We start from the raw sequence: 20,816 nt of genomic DNA, 5'->3' as shown, positions 1-20,816 counted from the left end.
TTATTTTGGGAGGGAATAGCTAACAATTCAGGGCATGGAAGATCCCTTAACAGACACCTGCTCCTTCTCTATGTATGAATGGATTTGTCACTGAAGTGCCTCTAGCTGAAAATCAAAGCACTCGTAGAAAGCATGTCAAAACAGTTAAAACCAAAAGGGCTTATGCTAATGTTTTATGAGAAAGCATGTGGTTAAAAGTGTTGAACTTTCACAAGATGAAATGTGTAGGAATGGAAAAGCATTTGCCTGTTTCATCTGCTGATCAGTTTTCCCCATCACTTGTCTATGAGGGCATACTAGGCCCGCAGATTTGTTTCAGATAGCCCAAGAAAGTTCAACCCCAGGCTGACCCTCAAGTGTTCTCTCTCCTTCCCCAGGGAAGTGGAGGACTTTCAAGTAGAAAACTGATGAATGAAAACAATTAATCCACTAGTCATGGAAGTTGAAAGGAGACCAGGACATTCTGACATGTTGACACCTAAAGTCAAAAGGAATATTATGATATAATACAGTTTCTTTAATACCCAATAATGGCATTTCTGAACAATTTCATGCCATCTGACACAAAAGGCAAATACTGTTACTATACCTCTTTCCTGGCTGCTATTTCTGTTGGAGACTCGAATAGAAGTTGCAGTGGGTTCAGCAATCTTGAGGTATATCAGCCCATCACAGAAGGGGCAGATGCAGAGGACTCATGCCTACTCAACAGGATCAAGGTGTGGAGCTGTCCAGAGGTGGAGCTGTCATGTAAATGAGCTTCCCACCACCCCAAGAACCCTCCATAGATCCTAACTCTTTTGGGACCTTAAGTTGGTACCACTTTGATGAGTTTGTTTTCCCTCACCCAAATTGCCATGTTTGGGGATGTTGGTCTTCAGCTTGATAGACCCCAACTCTTCTCCCTGGTGGACAGGTGACTACCACATAGTGCCAAAGATGGATTTGTTTGTTGTGTGGTCTAGTAGGTTACTTCTAACATCATATATTCGGGAGATATAAAAACATTGAAGAGATTTTGGTCCCAATTGTGGCATTTAGCCTGAGTAGAGAGCAGTGTGAAACTGCACTTCCCTGGGAAACAAGGAGGATGGGGCAGTTTGTACCATGTTTTAAGGCTATAGCGGCACCTTCCCTCTGCCCCATCGCTGTGCCTGGTGCTGTAGGAGGTGCACACCAAGCAAATAGTCTCTGTGCTTCCTGAATGACAGAGACTGCAATTGTGAAATGCCATCAATAGCAATGAAACATGAAGGAGCAGAATTTGCTATTTTCCTTCCCCGGGGAAGCTACTGTATCTTGGTGAATAGACGCATTTTTCTGAATGGTTTCAGAGTAACAGCTGTGTTAGTCTGTATTTGCAAAAAGAAAAGGAGTACTTGTGGCACCTTAGAGACTAACCAATTTATTTGAGCATAAGCTTTCATGAGCTACAGCTCACTTCATCCGATGCAGTGAGCTGTAGCTCACGAAAGTTTATGCTCAAATAAATTGGCTAGTCTCTAAGGTGCCAGAAGTACTCCTTTTCATTTTTCTGAATAACACTCACATGTTCTCTGTGGATACAAGATGGGTGAACCAGATCCAGCAAAAACAAAGACTGCTCCAATTGGGTTTATTTTTCCCTTTAAAGATGAGAAAATTATCAGAACTGTTCCAACCTTACACATGCTTCTCCACTTCCAGCATTCACCGAGGACTGGACGAGGAAGTACCCAAATGCCATGATCAAGCTGTTGTGATGGTACTTCCAGAGCAAATCAGGAATTCTTTTGAGTCTTGTCAGATTCCCATTCCAAAGAGTTTCCACTTTCCACACACCCACATGGAAGAGGAAATAGCAGACCTGAAGAGGCTGCTCTACATTATGAGCCTCTGGGTATGTAGCCAACACAGGGTGGTAGGGGAATACATATAAGAGAAGCAAAGGTTTTGCCCAAAGTAAACTGCCCAATGCTCCCCAGAAATGAGAGGTGTGCAGAAGGTATACTTAGGTAAGCACGCAAGCTTTAGGATAATTATCTGAACTGTGTTTCAGAACAATTTATGGTTCACTCGTCAGTACAACTGTTGGCCACAAAACGAATGCTCATGTATCTGAGTGTTCTGCTACGGCATCTGTTTTAAGGCCTGATTTTTTACCCACTCTCCAATTGTTTCACTCCCACTGAAGTACATTCCCATTATTTTATTTATATACTCAATATTTATTTGCCTAGAAGCCCCAACGAGGATTGAGGTCTCAGTGGACTAGGTACCGTACATACAAATAGTAAGAGACAGAGAGTTCACAAATAGCATCCCATCCTGCTCTCAATGAAGTCAATAGCCAAATTCACATTGATTTCAAAATAGGCTCATGGAATGGCTGTCACATCAGGCCCTTAAACAGCAAAGTATTTACAACCAGAAGCTAAAGAACATACTTTCAGACCTAACTTTGCATGGCTTTTTGCTGGTGCCATCAGTGTTTGTTCTGTTTCCCTCTGCTCAGCTCCTCGATGTGTACAGCCAAGCATGGCCACAGTTATGCTCACAAGCTAGAACCCCCATAGTGTATCTGTCTTTTAACAGTGGCATTTTAAATCTGTGGCTGGAGTTCTGATTAGCATAATTTTTAGAAGTCTCCTGAGAACCTATCTAGCATTGCCAGTTAGGGCAAATTAAGGGGCATTACTCAAAGTTTTAAAAATATACAAAGGGATCTCACAAAACTGGGTGACTGGGCCACAGATTGGCTGACGAAATTCACTGTTGATAAATGCAAAGTAATGCACACTGGAAAACATAATCCCAACTATACATATAAAACAATGGAATCTAAATTAGCTGTTACTATTCAAGAAAGAGATCTTGGAGTCATTGTGGATAGTTCTCTGAAAACATCCATTCAATGTGTAGTGGCAACCATAAAAGCTAACAGAATATTAGGAACTAATAGGAAAGGGATAGACAGTAAGACAGAAAATATCATAATGCCACTATATAAAACCATGGTACTCCCACACCTTGAATGTTGCACACATATCTGGTCACCCCATCTCAAAAAAGATATATTGGAATAGAAAAAGGTACAGAAAAGAGCAGCAAAAATGATTAGGGGTATTCGAGAGCTTCCATCTGAGGAGAGATTAATAAGACTGGGACTGTTCATCTTTGAAATAAAACAACTAAGGGGGAGGGAAGTAGAGGACTATAAAATCATGACTGGTGTGGAGAAAGTAAATGAGGAAGTATTATTTACTCCTTCTCATAACACAAGAACCAGGGGTCATCAAGTGAAATTAATAGGTACCAGGTTTAAAACACACACAGCGCACAGTCACAACATCTGGCAAAAATTTCCACAGGTTGAAGACCAAGACTATAACAGGGTTCAAAAAAGAACTTGATAAATTCACAGAGGATAGGTCCATCAATGGCTATTAGCCATGATGGGCAGAGATGCAAAACCATGCCCTGAAATGTCCCTAGCCTTTGTTTACCAGAAGCTTGGATTTGGTGACAGAGGGATGGATCACTTGATGATTACCTGTTCTGCTAATTCCCTCTGAAGCACCTGCCATTGGCCACCATTGGAAGACAGGATATTGGGCTAGATGGACCATTGTTCTGACTCAGCATGACCGTTCTTATGTTCTTAAGAAGATAGCGCCCCAACACTATTAGAGTGAGAAAGTTAAGATATGGACCATGGAAGCTGAACATCCTTATGAATATTCATGGAGGCCACAGAACTCTATATAACAGAGTTATCCACAACTCAAACTGTTGGGATCTTAGCATGCTAGAGATAGGACTACTCATGGACCAGCTGACTCATTGACCATAGATCTCTGCAGGGGATCATGTGAGTATACACATGATCAGAAGCCGGACATCTTGGCCATTTTTTATTATCTCTATCTACTTTGATGAGTTGGAGTGCTTAAATGATTTTGAAAAATGTGCTAATAAACATAAAGACAGAAGTCCTTTCCTACATGCAACTGTCCCTATTGTGCACATCGGGGTCCTTGTAATAACTCTAATACTTTTGGGTCTGATCACAGGGCAGATCCTGCCAAACCACAGAGTGATAACTGGGATTTCTAATTGATCAATATAACTAATACACCATGATTAGATCAGGCAACATTATTATTACAACTGGAGGGAAAGCTGTGACTGATACTTTTGAAGAGAGAAGATAATCTGATCAAGAGACCTAATGAAAAATGTTGCAGTTTTTTCTTTGCAAATATATAAATTCTTTCTCCCCCACACAGCAACAATGTAGAATTTCAATCAATTTGAGAGGGAAGTTGACACCTGCTTGCTATTGTACTCCTGCCTTTAGAAATATAGTATCATGGATAGTATGGTGTATGTATTTCCTGGGAAACCCATAGAGAATATAGAGCTGTTTGTACAACTGACCAGCAGATGTCCTCATTGTCCCAAACAAATCCAGCTGACAATGCACTTCTTTAGCAGTTAAGTAGGGGACTCTTAAAGAAGAAAATTCAAAGTTACTCAAACTCCAGATCAGACATTTATACTCACTACCAACACTAGAAATTTTAGCACACCAACTATGCTATAAATAGCGTACAAAGGGAGAAACTTTGGAAATAAGGACAATTTGTTGAACAATCTACTATTATGGTGAATACCTCAATTAAAACACATTTGAATATATATTTAAATCAAGCTAAATGGGATAAGCCTTCCCAATTTACATTTAATAAGGCAGCTGAGGGGATGGGGTGGATTAGGGACTTGGCAATTAGATCTGAAAAATATTATGTCTAGGTTTCTGTTTAGAATAATGAGGCAAGTACCCAAATTTGTTACCTCCTGATAATCACTGAAGGACCCCTACATACTTGACTTTCAAGTAGTTTAATATTAGCTTAGTAATTAAACTTTTTATGAACCAAATCATGTACGGCTGGATTGTTATCCTACAACCCAGCCCAAGAGAGGGGCAGTGATTGTGGCACCACCACAGGAACCATGGCTGAAATTCATAGAATCATAGAATATCAGGGTTGGAAGGAACCTCAGGAGATCATCTAGTCCAACCCCCTGCTCAAAGGAGGACCAATCCCCTATTTTTGGCCCAGATCCCTAAATGGCCCCTTCAAGGATTGAACTCACAACCCTGGGTTTAAGCAGGCCAATCCTCAAACCACTGACCTATCCCTCCTCCCCCCTTTGATGGTAACTCAAAGAGTTACCATCTGATTCTTGGTTCCCTCTTACTCCAGAGGGAAGGTAACATGTGCCAGCCTTTTTGCTGATGCAGATTATTCTCCTTCTGTGGTAGCTCTGATGTCCTTGTTGGCCCTTGCCAGAGCTTTGCCCACACCCCGACCACCCGCCATGGGAAGGGGATTAGCACTCCTGCAGTGTCCCCTCCCTCCCCACCTCCGCACATGCTCCAGTGATGTGGGTAGCCTGCACAAGGGGTTAAACGTCTATTTTCCTCCTTAGTGCCGTGTGCAGGTTCACAGCAGGGTTCACAACTGAGCCCTTCAAATCTGGTTGACTTTTTACATTACATCCACAAATCACTGGGGACTGAGGCTCTTCTGATTTTTCTAGTGCATCTAACAAATGTCTCCTGTAGGAGTAAGGCAGGGCTTCTGGCACTACCATCAAGAGTCACATATTCCCTGATGGTCATGTTTTTCAACTATACTTTTAAAAATGTCACTGTTTTTGCATGGGGGAGAGAGTTGATGGGCAACTGTTAATATGAACATTCAGATGTGTGACAGCTAAACTTTGCACTTTATCGAAGGCTAAGACAGCTGAAGCAAAGTGATAACACAGTGCCTACTCCAAAGACCAGAAGATACTTCTTGCTAGCTGCCCTAGGATGTTAGCCCACAGGAGGAGGCAAAAGGTCCTTCCACAGGAAGATTGCAGCTGGCATGTTCTCTTGATGCACCAGAAAACCTCTGCAAGGATTGCAGCAGAGCTCCTTCTGTGCCAGTGTGGTCTCATGAAGTGAGACACCTCCTTAAAGAAACCACGTGACCTGTATGGCGTGAGTTTGGACCAAATTGCAGGTGTCTTGGTTTGCAGACCCCACTCTTTCTAAGTCACAGCTAGATCAATCTCCCATTCTGAAGATTGTGAAGAACGCAATGACAGAGAATTATACACTGTAGTATCCCGATCAATACAGCAATGCATTGATATCTCTTGAGCAATAAGGTCTGTCCATGTAAATTGTTCTTCTGTAGTCTATTAAAAACTGCTGCTGAAAGTGAGATGAACTATAACCTAGATTCAGCCTAAACCTATCAAATCATGATTGTCTGATGTGACCTGAGTCCCCATTAAAAGGATAACTTTTGTGTGTTGAAAAGTGGAAGTGTTAAGGGAAAAGTATAAAAATTCAGCTGCTCTTGGCCCAAATAGCTCAGCGTGTCTGTTCTTGGAAAGTCTTTTCAAAGCTTTTCAAGATTTTCTTTTCAAATAAGAATTTAACTCTCCTTGGAGCTGAGATGATACTTTCTGGCTTCCTTTACTTATTTCTTGCAGCATGAACAGATGCTCATTTGGGCTAATTCTACAAATGCACCATGTGTGGAAATTCCCTGGAGTTCAATGGGCGTTGTACCCAAGGAGTGCTTGTGGGGAAAAAAAGGACCCTTGAGGTTGGAAGAGTCTGTATTTCATATATTTAAAGCTTTACGTCTACAAAAAACAAACGTGATCGATTTTCATATCTACAGTTACCAACTGTGTCTCATTCCAGTGTTATGTATTTTAAGCACAATGAACAATAAAAGGCAAAGAGGTGTTTGCACATTCTGTAAAGTTTGATGGGACTCTTTCTGCCAGATGATAAAGACTTCTGAAAATGTGTTTATTCTTAGTGCTCAAGCTATGTTCATCCCCAGTCTATTTATAAAGATGCTTCCACAAATAAGAAGTGTGAAAATAAAATATCAACAGACCAAATTCTGCTGTCTGCCAGCATTCTTATCCAGAGTTTACACTGATGAAATTGAATATAGAATTTGGGCCATTTGTTTTTAACTTACTCTTAAATTGCCTGGTTCACTGCCAAATTCTCAGCCGCTGTTCTTAAATTAAAATCTCCGTTGCTTATTTCAGAAGCTTGCAAACAAGCACTCCATAGCCTTAAACATGGAAGCTGAGGGATAAAATTTCTTAGAACTAGTTTTAAAAAATAAGCATTTCTACATAACGGCATCTCCAGTATGAAGCAAAGGATGAATAAACCCAGGCTTTTACTAATCACTAGAGTTTGTCTGTTGGTTGTGGGCTCTGATCCAACGCCCACTCAAATTAATGTCAGTGGGAGGTGGATAGAGCCTGTAATGCTCAGTTCCATCCACCAGTTTAGCAGCCACATGAAAAATCCCAAAGTGAGATTTTTAAATATTGTTTGAAAATACATTTAAAAATTGTATTTAGAGTTGCTGAGTTATAAAATGAATCAACCATTTCTTGAATATCTTTGTTTCAAATTCAAGCCAAGAGGTCAGATTCTCAGTCATACCAGTATAAATCCACAGGATGTCCAGTGAAGTGGTTTCAGTGAAATTAACTCTGGGTATCTCCTGGGGTTAAGAATCTGGCTATGTCATTCAATCATCAGAGACAGAACTTGTCATCAGTAAAACAAAAGGGAAAACTCTAATCCGAGGAGCTCAAAATAACACAAGTTATATGCTAAAGATAAACATTTGTGTACAATGAAAGCTTCTTAAAAACCTTCATCTGGAGGTTCAGTTGAGCATAGGTTTAAATGTCTAATCTGTGCATTCCAAACTGGTTCAATAATGAAAATTAATTTTCAGCTTTAAGTTTCCTCCATAATGACATGAAGCAAGTCACCTGTAAACTCAAGGCCTGTTGCACACGAGTATGAAAACCACAGAAATACACAAAAATCAACATTTTCTAGGAAAAATTCAGATAAGGGTAACTTGCTAAAGATATTTGTAGTTGCCTAATCAGATTCAATTAAGTGCAGTAGGCCAAACTTTGGTCCAGCTGAAGTCAATGGCAGTTTTGCCACTGACATCAATGGAACCAGGTTTTGGCCCAGAATGCTCACCTTCAAAATTGGCTGACATGATGAAAATGATAAATCCGTTCCCATTAATGTGAACTAAACAAGCAAGTTTTATGTGAGTTCACATTTATCAATGAATTTAAGATAGCTGGAGTGTAATGTAGTAATAAACAGAAAGCTAAACACATCCAGTTAATCTGACAGTAATGTTTAAGGAAAGGAGTTGCATTCCCAAAGCAAGATCATTTCTGCCTAGAAACGATGTCACAAAATGTTATGTATCTTATAACTGAAATAGAGTTGATGGTCTCTGATATGATCACTAAAATTAAACTAACAACTGCAGCTTCCCCAGGTGAATTACTTAACATGCTTATTCAGATCTTGTTTTGTTTCAATTGAACCACATGTTCTGGGCCCTTTTGTAAAGGGTTGACTTCTGATGGTCAGGCCACAACCTCTGTTGTACTACCTTGGAATGTATTTGGTGAATGAAATCAGCATCACAATTAAGGCAACAGTCAATTTTCTTTTTCCATTACCTCTGGCCTCTTGTCCAGCTCTATCCTTCCCATCCTGTGAACTCAGATCATTGCTACATGTCCTGTTCTGAGAAGATATCCTCATTCTGGGTGTGTCAGTTCTGAAGCAATCAATCAGAGGTCAGATCTGGTCAGGGTGGGATCCTTTTGAAGTTGTTCCTAGTTTATGGGAAAGGTGAGACCAGTTCCTGAGCAAACATGCTGAGTGGAAAAAATTCTTTGGTGACAAACTTCGCCACTTCACTGAATTTCTAAATAGCAGTTAGGGGAACTACATCAGACAGAGAACACAGGACACTCAGCCTAAAGTATGGAAAGTAAGTGCATGTCTAAGTAAGCATTCCCAAAGCAAGATGATTTCATATGTTGTCAGCATTTGGCCAACCTTTCATCATTATCAATATAGTCTTCATCTGATGCCAGTAGCATGTTTTCCCCCAAACCTTCAAAACATTATCTTGATTTAAGAAACCAGCTTACAATACTTGTCAGATAATTCATTCCAGGTCAGAGGAGCGATTACATTTGACAGTGCACTCTCCTCATTTCCTTGTGCCTATCATGCATTCTGAGTAGCTTCTCATTAAAATGTTTCTCTGATCATGCTGAAACATTTTAGAGAACATTTAAAATACTCCTTAATAAGGTTGGGCCTGAACCACAACCCTGAAGCCAAATCCCCTGAGTCTTGTGGAGATTTAAAATCCAAACCTAGATCTGGATCTGAATTTTGCAAATAACAACCCCCCTCTTTACAGCAGGCTTATCTCTCTCACCTACAGAAGTTGGTCCAATAAAACATATTACCTCACTCGCCTTGTCTCTCTAATAATCTGGGACCAAAATGGCTACAACAACACTGCATACAAAATACAATACACCGTGCAGAAGCACCACAAACACTGGTACAGGGAGTCAACAGGAGTCATAATGTACAACAAACATAATTCTAGAGCATCAGAATCACTGACTATAATGTCTTGAGGACATTTGTATACATAGTAGAGAACTTTAAAGCTTCAACTTTCCCTAATACGGGGACATATCCTTAAGCAGTAACACATAAATGTACTTATATTAGATACAGCTATTGGGAGGTGTGGTGTATGTAGACTTTGACTTCAGGCTTCAGATAAAAAGATAGCAACATCTGTGTTGCTTAGCTCTGGATATCTACTAATATATGAACCTCAGTTATGCAAACCTCAATCTGAAATGCACTGGAACCAAGTCATGTCTTCTGACAGCTATTGTTACATTGACTATTCTCTTGATTATCCCCAAACTCAGCTTTCTGCATGTATTAATGTGCCTCATGATATTGAGCTTTTTAACAAAATGTTCCATGCTGTCACATAATGGAAATGCAAATGAGGCCTGGCCATACAGTCATTACCTGTTGCTCACCAACAAATGCCAAAAGAAAGCTCTCTCCCCCGTGGCACCCCTACCCATCTGGAGTTCTCAAACAGCTCTGGGTCACTCTTCTCCCTGTTCACCAACAGGTTCAACAGTGATCTCCCTTGCCACATCCAGGCTACCAAATAATTTTGTTTGGCTTGCCCGTAGGCAGCAAGGGCATAGCCATGGGTGGGCCATGGCCCATCCAATTAGCACCCTGGTCCACCCAAATCTGAGCACCAGGCATAAAGTGAAGTGGAGCCCAGGACTGGGACCAGGGGCCCATGTGCTGGGCTGCAACACCCTCATTTTCTCAATTGTCACTCATTCAAGGGAGGGCCTCCCACCCCACAAGCTGGCTCTGGTTACTGCCTTTCCACTGGGTCTCAGCTTGTCCAGCCAACCTGACTGTGACCCAACCTCCCCAGCTATGGGAAGGTTGGGGTGCACCTCTGCCAATAGGGAGACAGTAACCAGAGTGGGGTAGTGTAACAGCAGAGCCCCTTCCCTGCTGGCATGATAGAGGAGTAGCCGGGCCAAATTTGAGCAGCGTTCTTATCTGACACACTGAGTCCCGCTGCTCCCAGTCTCTGCCTCAGCTCTGCTCCTCTATGGACACAGACTCTGCCAAGTGGACACAGACTCTGCCAAGTGGGAAGCCCAGGCACTGGGCTCCCCATTGACACAGGCTCTAACTCCATCCCACCTGCATGCCCAGGTATGGCTACTTCCTCTCCACTGGCTGATACTTTGGGAGCTGAGAGCCAATCAGGTGAGGTTGGGGGGAGCACCTTTGGCCTGAGGTGCTTGGCCAGAAGCTGGCTGGCTCTCTGGTCCCAAATAATCAGCCAGTAGGAAAGCAGTAACTGGAGCTGGGTGGCATGGGGCAGAGAGTTGGAGCTTGGGTTGGTGGGGAAGTGGAGCCGGTATGAGGCAGCAGGAGCTTTGCTGAAAGACTATGTCCCTCTGAGACCCAGCTCACTCTTTATTTAAAAAAAAAAAAGATTCTGTATGGCCTGCCAAAGGGTTTTAGCGGCTCTTGTGGCTCTCTGCTCCCTTAAAGTTGCCCATCACTGCTCTACGGTTTCAGGCCACAGGGGAAGCATTGGTTTGAAGTCTCTGTACTCAGAGTTGTTGCAAGGCATATTTTTAAGAGACTATGCTAGCTTTTAAATATTTATGAGAACAATCTAACTAGTGTGAAATGTGAAAGCTCATATTCCCACAAATGCACCTTAGAAATTAATATCTTGGATGAGCAATGTGCAATGATTTTGGTGGAATTAACATGGCTGAAGGTTGGGGAAACTCTGCCAAAACCCAGAGTTTCCATTTTAGGGACATTTAGGATTCCATGAGGGGGGAGAAAAGATTCAGTTAAATTGCTTAATATCTTCCACTGATCAAAGTATCATTTTTCTTTTTTTCTTCCTCCAGGGATGTAGAGGGAAAGGCAGAGAGGTTTTGTTCAATGTTATAATAGAGCTAGATGTTGGGGCACAGGACATGGAAGATTACAATAGGGTCATAGGAGCAACAAGAATTAACTCAGTGGGGGAATCTGCTCAACATCTTAGATGTCTATACACAAATGCAAGGAGCATGGGGAATAAACAGGAAGAACTGGAAGTATTAGTACATAAGCTAAATTATGACTTAATTGGCATCACAGAGACTTGGTGGGATAAATCTCGTGACAGATATAGAAGGGTACTGTGTGTACAGGAAGGAAAGGCATGGGGGGAAAGGGTGTGTGTATTGCATTGTAAATCAAGAATATGTATATACTTGTTCTGAGGTCCAGAAGGAGGTGAGAGGCAGACCAACTGAAAATCTCTCCGTAAAGATAAAGGGGGAAATTAGGGATGACATCACGGTTGGGATCTGTTATAAGCCACCAAATCAGGAAGAGGAGGTGGATGAGGAATTTCTAGAACAAATAACAACAGAAATGTCCAAAACACAAGACCTCGTAATAACGGGTGACTTTAATCACTCAGATATCTGTTGGAAAAGTAATATGGCAAAACACTAAATTTCCACTAAGTTCTTGGAATGTATTGGGGATAACTTTTTGTTTGTAAGAGGTAACCAGGGGGGCAGCCATTTTAGAATTGATGCTGACCAACAGGGAGGAATAGTTGTGAATCTGAAGGTGGAAGGCAATTTGGGTGAACGTGATCATGAAATGGTAGATTTCATGATTCTAAGGAAAGGAAAAGAGAAAAACAGCTAATATTTCTAGGATGTATTAACAGGAGTTCCGTATGTCAGACATGGGTGATAATTGTCCTGCTCAACACAACACTAGAGAGACCTGAGCTGGAGTACTGTGTCCACTTTAATAAAGATGTGGACAAATTGGAGAGTCTAGAAGAGAGCAACAAAAATGATAAAAGGTTTAGAAAACCTGACCCATGAAAGGGTGAAAGAATTGGGCATGTTTAGTCTTGAAAAAAGAAGACTGAGGGTCTTTTGAAGTCTTCCAATATTTTAAGGGCTGTTATAAAGGGGATGGTCATCAGTTGTTCTCCATGTCCACTGAATGCAGGACAAGAAGTAATGGGCTAAATCTGCAGCAAGGGAGATTTATGTTAGATATTAGGACAATTTTTCTTACTATAAGGGTAGTTAAGTTCTGGAACATGCTTCCAAGGGAGGTTGCAGAATCCCCATCATGGGAGGTTAACAACAGTTTGGACAAACACTGTCAGGGATGGTCTAGGTTTACTTGGTCCTGCCTCAGTGCAGAGGGCTGGACTTGACCTCTCAAGGCCCCTTCCAGCCCTAGATTTCTATAAAACAGGTGTGGTTTTGTGTGCTAAATGACTAGACTGCCTTGGAATTCCAAAATGGTGCATGTAATACTCTGGGCCTGATGCATGTGTAAATTAAGTATGGGAGCTGAGGCCTTGCTTTGTAAACAAGAGCACATGACAAATGCCACTGTGATTCTTTAGTCAGTTTTTGTTTGTTCTGCACTGACATAAGTTCCTCTCAAGTCTTCCCAGGCCACAGAGCCATCCCTGTTGTTATCAAAAGCCAGTTCCCCCATGCTACATTAGCTCACACGTCATCTACAACCTGTGGACTCTTGCATGATCAGGACTTTGTTCTGTAGTTTATAAGAAGGGAAGAAAAATTCTATATCTTCATTATTAGAGCTGGGGAAATAATTTGTGGTGAATCATTTACCTGGCAACGTTCATCCCTTGTTGGTGGAAAGTCAGCAAGCAGATTGCAATTTCCAATTTTCTAGAGCAAACATTTTAAGGGGTTCCTCTGTCACTTTATGGGTTGATTGTGAGCAGTTTACTGAGAGGCTCCAATACCCAATATGCAAAATTAGGGCAGTGTTGGTTGACAATACTGTCAAGACAGATTTGATTTGTAGGGAGTGGGTCTGAGAGAGAAAGATTAATTAAATACAGTTTAGGATCTTTGTGATGAATGGTTATGCCAGCTTTCTGTTGGTATGTAACATTATGAATTTTCTTGTCTATCAATCAAAATGCACTGAGGAAAGATATGTCTGAAGCTATTGGAAAGGAGAACATGATTCATGAGATAGTGCAGATATGTTTACTTTCACATTCTCCATTAAGGAACTGTCTGTAGCTGTTCAGCTATATATATATATTGGCAGTGAAAGATGATTTGATGAGTCTCCAGCTGTGTTTCTAATTTGCCATTGTTTTACTACTTTATTGTGCACATCTGCATGGGCTGTGTTCAAACTGTGTTCATCTTATGAACTGGCTCATTCAGGATAAAGTCAACAGGCCCTGAAAGACAATTTCTAGATGTTTTTCTTTTACGTGGCACCAAGCTTCAGAATGGTGGGACCACAGGGAGAAGTGCAGATCATGTACATCATTTATTTATTGCATGCCTGAGGACAAACAAGACTAAAAGGCCCATCTTCAAAATCCCATGGAAGGGGCATATTAGCTCTGCGATCCATGACATACCTCTGCTTATGCAACCCTAGATCACACTGGCCTGTTGAATTCTTATGTTTAATTATAACAGATTTATAGATTAATTCCATATTGCATTATTGTTGGCTGCCAGATGTATGGCAAATATTATGTTCTGTGGACCTGATACCTTTCAACACAATTTCATCTAAGGCCTATATCTAGTTGGTGCTGAACATAATTAGGAAGCACTATTAGACTCTAAATCAAGAAGACAAAAGATTTCTTTCTGTCCACCTTTGAAAAGGGGTGTATGAATTTATGTGTTCTTTTTTTTTGGGAGGGGGGGGAGAGAATGGGAGAAATAAAAAGGAGCAGGAGATTACTAGAGTCATCCAGTCTTGCATATCTTATATTTGAGCCTAAACACAAGCAAGTTATGGCACTAAACAGATACAGGGCCAACAATATGAGGAAATCAATAAAAATCTAAAAAAACCCAACAAAAATGAAAACTCCTACCATAGCAGACCATGAAAAGGGAGAAATGCCAGAGACTCCTTGATGCTTACTAGGGACTTTGCTATTAATTTTGCATGGAAGGTGCTCAGATACTATGGCGATAGGTGGCAGAATAAATCCTAAAGTAGGTATGTGGATCTGCAGATGGTGGAAGCTCGCATTGAAAACAGTGGGATGATGCTGATTTTAAACTGTTCAAGGCTCTGGCCCACAGCTTCCATTCCAAAAGTAAGGGGCAGCCCAGCATGCCTAATGCAGAAATCTAAGGCCCAAAGAGTGGCATTCTTTACTTTTCACTGGGGAATAGAGATTACCTTCCTAGACTGTGGAAACAAAGGGCCTTCAGGAGCCTGGCTAATCAAACCATCTCCTGCTTTTAGTGAACTCATTTATTTCTGCCATTTTCTTACTTTCTCATCCAAACTGAGTCAGAACCAAAACCATTCCGACTTCCCCCTCCCTGATGGGATATTCCCTTTCCTAGCACACTAAGTCTGCAAATGCTGTAGAAGAATGCAATATCCTTGAAATTACAACTCTCTGCCAGGAAAATCAAATTTCATCTAAAAGTATCCCTCATTACTAATAACAAAAATGTATGTAGCACCATATATTTGCATCACACTTTACAAAATGATAAAAGGCACTGCCCCTGCCCTGATGAACATGCAGTCTAAATTAAACAAAGAATATAAGGTCTATCTATTGCATGTAGCCTCCATTACTGTGGTATCTAAGCACTTCACTATCCTGAATAAAAACAATGAGGAGTCCTTGGGCATAAGCTTTCGTGGGCTAAAACCCACTTCATCAGATGCATGGAGTGAAAAATATAGAAAGCAGTATAAATATTACAGCACATGAAAAGATGAGAGTTGCCTTACCAAGTGGGGGGTAAGTGCTAACGAGGACAATTCAATTAAGGTAGACATCGCCCATTTCCAACAGTTGACAAGAAGGTCCCTCTGCTGATACTCACACCTTCTTGTCAACTGTTGGAAATGGGTGACATCCACCTTGATTGCATTGGCCTCTTTAACAGTACAAAAGTAATTTTCCCTCTCTTGATTTTCACCCCTTCTTAACTGTTGAGAATAGGCCACTTCCACCTTAATTGAATTGGCCTCATTAACACTGACCCCCCCACTTGGTAAGGCAACTCCCATCTTTTCATGTGCTGTAATATTTATACTGCTTACTGTATTTTTCACTCCATGCATCTGATGAAGAAGTTTTTTGGGAAGAAGGAACTTGAACTTAGGGCTCTAAGTATGTCAGTTTTTAAGCCTAACCACACTAGATCCATAGCAATATTAAATAAAATAGGAGATAAGGGATCCCCTTGTTTAACTCTACTACATATAGAAATAGACCATGTACAATCATCACCTACCCACACCTTTGTTATACAATTATTATACAGGTCCTTAATAACTTCAAGTCAGACAGAGGAAGGTTACAAAGAAAGGAGGGACCTTTACATTAGCTTATTGGCATATTGTTCAAAATCCTGCAGGCAAAGCCCATGAGTTTTTTGTTAGATTTTAAAGCCTAAGGAAACATCTGCTATCAAGAGAGAATCCTGCAGACCCACAACTCTCACCGTGAATTTTCCTAAATACCAGATTTCTCTCTCTCAAAGTGAGGAGGAGAATACGGAGGAGTATGCAGAGGGGTCATTTTATTTCCAATCATGGAGACTAGTGGAGATGCTGCTCAAGGCATGATTTAAAATCATTCAGATGCTTTTTGTTGTTTATTATCCCAATTCAGTGAACTTGTTCACTACATCTTGGAAAATAGGTTTCTAATAGGAATTTGGCTAAATACTATCATGTTTTAAGCTACCGAATGAGGGTGCAATCCTGCAAAAAGCTTACTACAAAGTGTAGTTCTTATTATTGCCAGTGGCACTATTAACTTCATGGGGGCTGTTGATGGTAGTGTGCACTACGCTCAATAGTAAGTGATTGTGGGGTTGGGTTCTGAGATTCAAAGCAAACATAAAAATAAAATAAAATAATTCCCTTTTATTTGGAATTCTAGAGGCATTGCCTAAGCCTCTATGTGCATTTACATCAATAAACATAGTTGAAATGCAGCAACATGTTGCCAGCAATTGGCTTCATCAAAGCACAAGCCCTGAATTTGCAATACGGAATACACATAACATTCCCAACTAATTACCCAAATGTTCCTTGAAACATATTAGCTCATCTGCACTGGGCAAAGACTGAGGAGAGACTGGCTCTGCATCATTTCAGGATCGCCAAAAAAGTTAGGCTTTGATGATCTGAGAAAGCAGGTATGTATGAGAGATGAGTACCTTCACCAGAAAATGGTCTGCCACTCAAATGGGTGAATCTTATGGATGTTAGCAGGAGCATCTCAACTGATCTCAAATGTCATGAGAGGAAACAGGTAAAAGCATAATACAAAGCTTTCAGAACAACACCAAAACCTTGAATTCTGCTCCAAAATGCAGGAAATTAGCGCCAATAGTAGAAGCAGTGAGCTCAGTGTGGCTCAAGTCTTCTGTGCTCTGCCTCCTGGTGGTCTTCTAGCATTGCCCAAAAATACAACATACTGCAATAGTCCAGCCCAGAGGGCACAGGCATAGAGAACTGTGGTGAGGTCTATATTAGTTGACTTCACTGGGCTTTGGAATAGGCCCTAATAGACATGTAACCCAGAGCGAATATGCTCTGTGAACTTTAACATTCCCCACCGGCCTCTGAACCTTTCACAACCAATACCGGACCAAAACACACTTGCTGCTAATTTTCCTGTAAGTATTGTCTACGTACATGGGAACATTCACATCCAATATATAATGTTAAATTTATAATGGCTGTAATTTAGCTGACATATAGATAACAAAGACTTTATCTGCTGGGGGGGTCTTAAAGCCAAGATATGACCATTCTCCTCTCTCTTTCTGTGGTTTCTGTTTAACTTATGATTCATACAAAGCTCTTCTTTTAGCATTCAAATATATCAGCCTATGTCATGTCATTAATTGCCACGGGGCACTTAAAATCTGTTTCCATTTCCATCCACTACTGTTTCAGTTGTGTTTTAGTTTATAATTGCTTTCAAATGCACACCATCAACATACATTCTTGTAAAAATATTATTTTTAATGGCAAAATTGATTTAAAAGCAGTTTCTGTCCCAAAAATGAGCATGTATTTAGAGATGGCTTATAGTCACAATTCATAGAAGTCTATTGCAGTACAGTATTACTGCATTAAATTAAAATCAAATCAAAGTCATTTTAAATTTCCTAATGTAATAAATACCAGATATTCTGTGTCAGTGAGCCAAAGTATTTGCAAAGGCCCTAACTGGTGGCTAATTTTTTTTTAAAGTTGACAAATTGCATACAATGAGGGGAACAGAAAGCAGATGAGTCTGTAGGGGCAGGAGGGAAATCCACTGAATAAGCCAGAAAAGATAAAACACCTTCTTACTAAACTTTTTACATATGGCATGTGTTACCCATTGTAGTTATAAAGTGAGAAGACTTTTATGTTATTGGCAAAAGGAGCCAATGCATGGTTGGTTCATTAGAATAATATCAATTCCTTAATGTTAAAGCTTTAATATCAATTCCTTAATGTTAAAGTTCTCATTGCTAAATAAAAGGTGTCATCTCCATTCCCTATCCAGCAAGAAATCTAACATGGGCTTTAATCTAGATTCTGAAATGATTTAGGGACCATTTTAAATCCCAGTTGAGTCCAAAGTGCTGACCTATGGGAGCTCGCCACCTCTGCAAATGAGCCCAGCATTCAAGTACCTAAATATGGACTCTCAAGTTTGTAAATCAAATGTACATCGGCTAAACTGGACAGTCTCTACGTAAAAGGATAAATGGACACAAATCAAACATTAGAAATGGCAATATACAAAAACCTGTAGGAGAACACTTCAGCATCCCTGGATACCCAATAGCAGATTTAAAGGTAGCCATCCTGCAGCAAAAAAACTTCAGGACCAGACTTCAGTTCATTTGAACATTTGACACCATCAGCTCAGGATTAAGCAAAGACTGTGACTGGCTAGCCAACTACAAAAGCAGTTTCTCCTCCCTTGGTGTTCACACCTCAACTGCTAGAAGAGGGCCTCATCCTCCCTGATTGAACTAACCTCATTATCCCTAGCCTGATTCTTGCTTGCATATTTATACCTGCCTCTGGAAATTTCCACTACCTGCATCCGACGAAGTGGGTATTCACCCACGAAAGCTTATGCTCCAATACATGTTAGTCTATAAGGTGCCGCTGGACTCTTTGCCAAGTTTGAAAATGTTGACCATCACAGCATTGTTATGACTAGTTTCACCATCAGAATCCTAATGCTTCCCTGATCTGTTTGCATGACATTGGCAACTGTACAGGATGAGATTCTAGATTGTGGTTTGGGTAGAAAATGGTTAGAATACCACAAATCCATTAAAGAAATGAGGTTTCTTTTCGGGTCTGTGGATTAACATACTTGTGAGTCTCAGGAAAAGCACAAATCATATTTCTATCACACATTAAATTCGTATCACCTATTTTTTGTTTAGTTTTGTCAAAGAATTCAGACATCAGACAACTTGACTCCCACAAAGCAAGACAAGTTTAGAGTAGAAAGTCGATAAGGATTAGACCTCGTAAAAGGGACCTCAGTGAAGATACCAATATTATATCAGAAGTATAGCCATATATTTTGCCATCCACAAACTATAACAGATGCTTTCTTTGACTTGATTTTTTATATTTATAACCACAAAAGATTAAGCTATAGCTACATAATTTGATTTGTAGTTTAATTATATTTGAAAGAAGCTTATATACATAGGAAATTGAAAAAAATATTTTTTCAAACAGTACAGTCGTATTTTAGAGGGATCTGACCAGCTTTTATATAATTTTTAGAAAAATGCTTTCGAACTAATGCAAAATCTCAACGTCAAACTCAATGAGTTCCATCTACTTTTAGGTGAAAACCATAATCCCTTGTGAATTTAGCTTGATTTTAATGCAGAAGTGTGAACTGGCTCAGATTTGCTTGAAAGTGTTATGGATATCAGCAAGCCATTTTAGTGTGTTCGGCATCTGTCATGAACCTGATTACTGGGAGTGCTTTCTATGATTTTGAGGTCCATTGTGACCTTTCATGTAGCTCAACTGACACCAAGCCAAGGCTCTGGTCCCGCAAGCAGTCGTGGTTACAGGGCGAGCAGTGTTTTGGACACCTTTAGACCGTCTCAGGTAGACCCCTTAGGTGAAATGCCTGGCTTCCTTCACTTCTCTCTGGGCAGAACCACAAGGTCCAACCACTGAGGGACAGGGTATCTGTCCCCCTACTTGGTTAATCTGTGTTTGGTAACTATCTCCATCTCTGGCTGGGAGAAAGTAGACTGTCCTGCTCCCAGCACGTTCCCTCTGTCTCTGGGTGTTCCCTGGCCAACCTGTTAGAATCATAGAATATCAGGGTTGGCAGGGACCTCAGGAGGTCATCTAGTCCAACCCCCTGCTCAAAGCAGGACCAATCCCCAATTTTTGCCCCAGATCCCTAAATGGCCCCCTCAAGGATTGAACTCACAACCCTGGGTTTAGCAGGCCAATGCTCAAACCACTGAGCTATCCCTCCCCCCATAAGCTTTCACTGACACTCTCAGGATAGCCTCCTCCACTCCCTCAACCTTCACCTTTTCCCAGGCCCTGGGGGTCCTCTAATTAAATGGTTGAGTGTTTCTTTTGATCTGTCTCTTCTCAGCCTTGGCAAAACAGCTAAACCACTGGGGTTGGGATGAAGGAGATGCCTCATCATGGCTATAAACCTGGCTTATGTGTTTGAGTGCTTGATGAGACATTCCTTATCTAGACCACTATTTTATTTTTTTCTGCTTGGTTCCTCTAACAACCCCTTTTGATCTAACTCCATAGCGAGTAATCCAGCATAAACAAACACACAGAAACATGGGCCATATTCATAAAAATAATACGGATATTGCCCAGTTCATCACATAAATGTTTAACTATAATGCACAGGCAACCCACTGGCAAGTGTATGTTACAGTTCCCCCTCTGTGCCAATTTGTGGGGGATATGAAATACTACAGAGCCTTGTCTCATTAACTCAAACTGTTGCAGATCATGCTTTCAGCTCGAGATGCCCCTGGGGTGTGAGCCAAGAGAGTGGCTGTCATACATGTACATTGACTACTCATGTTCTGAAAGATTATCACATGCACATTTGTAGGATCAGGGACTGAGGGAGTCATTATACTGTCTGACAGAAATGCAGACTTTGGGCACGAATCTGAAAGAAGCACCCACAAATTCCATTGACTTCACTGGGAGTAACAGGAGCTCAGTACATCTAATGATCACA

The sequence above is a fragment of the Natator depressus genome, chromosome 12 (genome assembly GCF_965152275.1).
Source record: "Natator depressus isolate rNatDep1 chromosome 12, rNatDep2.hap1, whole genome shotgun sequence".
NCBI classification, from domain to species: Eukaryota; Metazoa; Chordata; order Testudines; family Cheloniidae; genus Natator; species Natator depressus.
The sequence above is the reverse complement of the archived record's forward strand: the minus strand, read 5'-3'. Positions refer to the sequence as shown.